Genomic DNA, 7,326 nt, shown 5'->3' with positions numbered 1-7,326 from the left:
CTTTCTCCGGCCCTGCCGGATCCCCGGCCGGCCAGCGCCTGGCTCCCCCTGGGTCACTGCGAGCCCCTCAGCGCTGTGCCGGAGTCGCGTTTCGGTAGCGGGTGGGCTTGGAGAAACAAATTTTGTGCTCGAGGAAGACCGTTCCCATAATGGATTCTCGTTATGAGTAAATCGGTGGCCGCTTCTACCGTTCAGCTTGACCATCGGCTTCATACAACGGTTTTTTTTTTTTGTTGTTTTTAACAATGCCTTTTTAAAAATATGATTTATTACTTGTAGTCACCATTTTGGGTCGTCTTGCTGGCTGCTTCAGAAGCCAAAGTCTCCTCGTGCTTTTGGGGGTTTAGAATGCTTTAAACCACCTTTTGTATCTGACCACTTTTTGTTCTAGACCTGAGTAAATTAATTTCTTGGCATAAACGTTTTGAAGGAAGACCGAATGAAACTGTCATTTAGGTTTCCCTCTTCCGTGACATGGCATCACTTGCTGAACAGCGGAACAATAGGAAGTAGGGAGCAAGAGAAACGGGAGAGGCAGGGGTTGTTCCTGTAGCAGATTCTAAATTTTGAATTGCATCTAGTCTTTCTCTTAATGTCTCACCGCAGTGGTACTCTGTATGCTGTCACTCCAATAAGGTGCATTTCAAAAGTCTGGCTATTATTTTTACATTGAATAAATAAACTTTTAAAGCAGGCAGTGGTCAGTCATGGCCAAAATACGATCTGGTTGTGTTTACATAAGCTTTTGATTCTAGAAGGAAATGCTGTGGCTATTACCTAGAGAACAGCTGTAATGAAAATGGTTGCATCTTGTCTTCTCTCTGTCTTAAACATGCTGATATTAATTGCAGCGCAGTTACTTCAGCCTGAATTTTGTTTAATGGTAGGAGTCAGGTAACTACTTTTTTGCACAACTTTTATATTTGAATCCTTCCGACTGTTCATAGGAAAAAATCTTATCTTGCCCAATTTCTTTCTATTCTGGGAGGGCAAGAGGAGAAAAAAACCAGTTTTAAGTGTGATAAGCTGTTGCCTCAGGTCTCCTTATATGCAGGCACAAATGCTCCTGATATACCCAGCCCTGGTTTCTCTGCCCATATAGAGATCTGTAATATGAAAAATAAGTCGAGGTACTGAAATATAGGGCTACATTTCTAATGTTTGTGTCAGGCAGCTTTGCAGCTGTTCAGCATGTTGGGACTGCAACAGCGTGTAGGGGATTCAGCCTGTCGTACTGCTGAAGCATTTTGGTGAAATTATCGGACTGCTTGATGTTGTTTGGGAGAGAATGTTTGAAAATGCTGCTCTTTTGAGAAATTACAGCAAAAATTGGAATTGTTTGCTTGGCAAATGGATAGTTGCTCAAACATGGTTTTACAGTAGGATGTATATGTTTTTAAATTTTCACTCCTGTTGATGAGTGGGTAAATCAAGGTATGATATTTGATTAAAGTTTAGGGGGAGGGGGAAGATAAGCAGTGTGTATTGTCTCCTTTTTTCTTTGATTTGCTGTTCATTTAGTGCCTTGTTTCCCATCCCTTTCTGTAATACTTCCCATTTGCCCTTCTGATTTCTGAAAACTTTTTCTTTTAAATATCCTGTGTAATTGCCCTTGGACAAAATATGTAAACTAGAAGCATCCATAGATGCTTTTGTAGCTTGTAATACATTTGTACATATGTGATCTTAAATTACAAGGGTGGAATTAAGATTGAATGTTTTGTTTACATCCTTTTATCCAGAGGGAATCAATTAAATCAAAGAAGCAAATAATAACATTTAGTAATAACATTTAATGTTCCTGAAGCTGTAGCAATGGATGGATGTTATGTCCTGTGGTGGGGTGTTCCTGCAACAGAGTTCAGTATTTGTTTATTAGTACATGCATATATTCAAAACATACTCTTGCATTGTTTTAGTAATGGTAAATGATGATGGATCAATAATTTTTCAGTTGTTTCTAGAGTCTATACAGCTCAAACTTTATTTTTTATATTTCCCTTGAGTTTACAAGCGTTGTTTAAACTTTGCTCCATGATTCTGACTCTTAATTTAAATGGCACAAATCTTCTAAGATATGGTAATTTTTAGAGTACTTTGAAGAGTGGCATGCAGGACTGCAAATACTTTGTTAACAGTATTGTTTCAGATTTTTCTGAAATGACATCTTCTACTATGGATGATGAAGAGATAGAAGGATCACGAAAAACCCCTGAATTTTAGTGATTCAGTTTGTGCTAATGATCTTCTAAGGCCCTTGGTTATAAAACCCAGTTAAAGAATACTAGGAGCAGTGTCTGTAGTGCAACTGCAGTATTCACCTCCTTTATTTTTTATTTTTTATTTTACTGCTTTACAGGTTTTACAGCTGCCTCTGAGGTGCAGTAAGGCAATTGAAAACTAGATAGCAGCTGTGTATCCTAGTCCTAGGAAGTTAATTGCATCATTGGAACTACACAGGAGTATTTTGGAGGGCAGTCTTTCAGGAATCTTGATGGAGTGAGAATCCTTCTAATGAAGGAGAGGTGTCCTGTGGTATGTGTGCTGGTGACCAGATGGGAGCGTAACCAGGGTTTCTTTCATGCCTTGCTCCAAGAAAAAAGCCAGTGCAGCCCTGAAGTGCCCTTTGCCACAAGGTGAGGCTTGGGGTCCTTACTGGTCCATCTCAGAGGATCACCAGGCACAGCTCCATGGATGTTTCTCCTATATTAACTGCCAAAGTTGACCCAACTGAACCCAAACCAGCTGAGTGACATTGTCAGGCATCATAATTGAGCTCTATCTGATGTACTGCCTGCAGCACAATGATATTCTGGAGTTTTTATTTTAATCTCTTCTATTTTAAGTTTGTGGTCTGTCTAGGTGGTTGAATCTTCCTGGCTTTTTATTGGATGGTGGTGTCTTTTTCATCAGTGCAGTACCTGCAGTGGGCTCTAAAACCTGCTTAGAGCAAAATCTGTGAACTGATGGGGTTTATTTTTATAGCAGAAAGATGTACAAAGAAGCATTTGACCCTAATGGGGTTTATTTTTGTAGCAGAAAGGTGTACAAGAAGGCATTTGACTCTAATGGCATGCACTGGGAAGGGAACACAGGCATGGCATGTTGAGCATCAGTCTTCAGATAAAGGAACTGTTGCTCATCTCTAGTGTTTGTAGGATAGTTTACCTTTTTTTTTTTTTTTTTGGTCCAGAAAATGTCAGTTATTTCCTGCATAAAAGTTGCTTATGTGCCATTTGGGTGCTCCCTCAGGAACGCTGCTCGACCCTGCTAGTAAATCTACCTATTTGACTTATGCAGGACTTGTAAAATATGCCAGCAGTTTTGGTTGCGTGAACTGGCATGCAGATCTACTGTTTTTACTTTTTTTTTCTCTGCAGCTCCCTGGGAGCTGAGTGCCAGTCACGGGCAGACTGAGGTGGCAGGACACTGGAGTCTCTGGTGCAAGCCTGGCTGCCCAGCTTGTGCAGCACAGGAGGTACAGCCTGTCCTGGGGCTGGCACCATGTGCTGAGCACGAGTTCCCAGGCTTACTGGGATTGGTCTTCCACTGCTTTCTTGGCTCTCCTCTCCCTTTTTATGGTACAGCTATAGTCAGAAATCTGAGAGAGAAGCCTATTCTGTGCAGGAAGGCTGACTGTTTCAGTGGCAATTTGGAGTGTTTCCAAATAATAATTTTTCCTGTTTATTGGATGTGGTTTGGATGAGAATAAGAAACTACTGAATGTCCCTGTTAGGCAATATCTAACTTTTTAATTACAACAGCAAAAAAATTATGTAATTGAGCGTCTTGAACTGTAGCAATGTTCACTGGTGCTTTATTGAAAGCTTTCCTAATCTCTTCAAAAGAGACTTGAGTGGTGAGACCAAAGATGGGAAACCAACACTAAGTGAACTGGTGCTGTCGTAGTTGTTGTCAGGAGCTGTGAGAAGTGATGTTGGTCCCAAACACAAGTGGAATTGGACTTTTTTGTTTTTGTAATTTCAGCAGTTAAGAGTTCTGTGTTGGAAGTATTGCTGTACGTGGGGGAGCAGATTGTTTAATTTGAACCTACTGCCACATTGTAATTGGCATTATGAAAATACATCTTGCATGCTTCAAGCAGTCAAATCTAATCTACTTTTTTTCTCCCCTTGTGGGTTTGTCTGAGTTGTAAAAGAAGCAGGATGGTGGAAATCTAGTAGATGTCCAGTAAGTTATTGGGTTGCATAATCTCTAATGTGACATTAATTTCTACCTACCAGTTAAAGGATATTGCAAGAATTTTGATTCTCTCTCAGAAACTCTTGTATAAAGAGAAACTGAAGGGATGAGGAATATTTCTCTTGGAAAATAGAGAAGGCAGAACTGTTTAAGTTAGACAAAATAATGAATGGTTTGGGTAATGTGCAAGATTCTTGTGCTGTTCTTGTTTCACAGCATTTGAAGATGGGTGACCCGGAATGTTTTCAGAAAACATAAAATATTTTAATGCAGTGTAGATAAACTGCATAACCTATTGTTGAAGGGAAATGATAAGAGCATGGTGTCTGTTCTGTAATGTTGTCAAAACCAGTCACTTCTGACCATTGTAACTGTAGAAGTTCAGGTGCTTGCTTAGAGATCAGGCCAAGCTCTGTAATGGATGCAGAAGAACTGCTTTTGCTTGCTTCAGGAATTCTGAGTTTTGGCGGTGTTTGTTTTTTTTTAACACTAAACTACTTTCTGGCCCTTCATAGGATGGTTAGCAGATGAGTTCCAGTTTGTCTGTGTTTGTGTGTATTGATTGAGTTATATTGGATAAGTAATCACTTACTTTGTCAAGTTCTAAATCAAACTGATATTTACTGAGAGGTACATGTCAGATTAAGTCTTTTTCTGACTTAGAGATGGGGCAGCTGAGAAGCATTTAAAAAACTTTTATTCTATTTTTAGTGTCATATGAAGGATGAGACAATACAGATGCTACAATTTACACTATTACAATTAGAAGCTATTTCATAATTATAATATGTTATAAGCATTTCTTGGCTTTGAGAATTTTCTACACATTAATTTACCACATTACACAGAGTCTGGGAGTGCCACAAGTAATGAGTTAAAATTTTACTTGGTGAGAAGTGAAACAGTGGGGCTGGACTTGAAGCTTCTTGATTTGTTCTGTATGGAGCCTTTACAGGAGTTATGTCATGAACCTCATGCTATTAGTTTTCACTATAAATTTCCAGACAACTCTTGTCTTCTCTCAGTGGTGATTTTGTTGTTGTTGTTTTTGGCGGAATGTTTGTGTGTTGATTTCAACTGTTTTGACCCGAAGCAGTTGGTGGAGATTGCAGGCAGGTGGTGAGAACCGCAGAGCTGGCATGCAAGCCTTTGGCTTCTGACTCCTGTCAACAGTGGTGCGGAATTTCTAAATGCCACAAACTTTATTTATGTATGTAATATGTGGTATTATCTTCTTAAAATATATGCCCTGAGTCTCTTTGGATCCTTCACCATAGTAGTTACAAAGTTCCTAATTAAATTGTATCTACATAATGAGGTAGGCACGCCATATTGCATTAAGTCTTGTGCTGTTACATTTTTCTGGTCAACTACTCTTTTAACTGTCTTCCATTTTCTTCCTTCCCTTCTCACCCGGTTACATGGCTCCAGGCTTTATAGGTTTTTAAGGTCGTGTGGTTGAGAGAGTCCTGCTGTGGCCTTTGGACTTATTTGGTGTGATCTTTTGTTATCTTGTCACAGATGTGTTGATTTATTTTCATACCCTGCAGCAAAGGTGAGTTGGTGTTTCATTCCTACCCGAAGCTTATGACAAGTACAGAGAAGAGGCTATGAAAGTAGTGTTGCAAAACAAGAAAGAAAAACACCAGAGGTCTGTCTCCATGTCGTTTGATTCTGGATTTATAAATTACAGTAATATGTGTAAATAGTGGGGGCATGGAGTGGCTATCGCGTGTACGCGATGTCCCATTAGAGAACAGCGGTTCGTTTTTGAGGGTGCTGATTGTACAGGAGGCTGTGTTGTCAGAGAACAGTGCTGCTGGTAAAAGGCTTGCTTTTCTTTCTGGTAGCCTTCAACTGTAAAGCAGCCTTGAGTTTAGAGTAGAGAAGTCTGTGTTTTGTGAGTGGATGGGAATAAAGGTTCAGTTTCAGGCTTCATCCCCCCGGTGCTACACCTCTCATGCTCTTCTCCCCCCACTGTCCCACATCTTTTCTTTGTGAGCTTGGCAAGTAGTGCTGCATGTAACTGCTACGTGCAGGCTGATAACCATTCAGGAGGGTTTTGTGTTCTGGCTGGCTAGCCTGCTGTTCTCTCTTGTCTCCTCCAAGGCTCAACAAATGGTTTCTGAGACCTTGTCAAGCTCCATAATAGCACATTTGGGATTACAGCTCTAGCTTTATTCATAGTTACAATTTTTTGTTAGGCTACTTGTGAATGAATTGCTAACTTCTGTGTGTTGAGGCTTCCCATTTGAGAGACCGCTGCTTGAATTTGGAAATCACTAGATGATCTTTAAGGTCCCTTCCAACCTAAACCATTCAGTGATTTTATGTGAATTTTATACAGAAGCATATGATGTCCTTAGTAGATTATATAGGAAAGGTGCTGGATAGACCATTTAATATTCTGCTTTTTTTTTAAATGGAGGATTCTACTGATGTTGCCCTATTGCGTGGGTTCTTTTGCATATCCTAGTGAAAGTCTGACTTAATCATAGGAACATTCTGGATGCCAAAGAGTGATTGTAAGATTGTGTGATACTCAAGCAAAAAGATACTGCTGTTCTATTCAACAGCTTCTTAACAACCTTGAGTGTTAAGTGGTAGTATGGCAAAGCATATTGTGCAGTCAGTTTAGAATTTGCAGGAAAAGAACTGTATAAGCCGTGATTAAAGCTGCAGATACTTTTTAAAGGACAAAATGTTCGAGAGAGCATAATGATTTTCTCAACTACAGATGCTAGCCTAAACATCAAAAATTGAAATTATCCTTGAAAAAATGCATGTTTTGTGAACAGGCAAGAACACAACTAAAGGTCACTGAAACAATCTGTGTGTTTTTCTGGGAAAGCTCTGCTGTGTGCTTGTAACACCTTGCATACAAGATGTTGACATTTGAATAAAGGACACTTGAGAGTTGCTCTAAAAATGAAGACTCAATTCATTACTGTCTGTGTGAAAAATAAGTGCAGCTGAGAACTTGAAATACAAAAGGATCTGAATTGCAGAAAACTCTTGATTCCACTTTGTATTTCTGGCCAAGATACATTTTCTGTGAGAGGCATAGCCTTACCCTGTGAGTGGGGAGCCCTAACTTCAGATGTACTTCCAATTACGATTTGC

This window comes from Geospiza fortis, unplaced genomic scaffold (genome assembly GCF_000277835.1).
Source record: "Geospiza fortis unplaced genomic scaffold, GeoFor_1.0 scaffold16, whole genome shotgun sequence".
NCBI classification, from domain to species: Eukaryota; Metazoa; Chordata; class Aves; order Passeriformes; family Thraupidae; genus Geospiza; species Geospiza fortis.
This window is presented reverse-complemented; position numbering follows the sequence as displayed.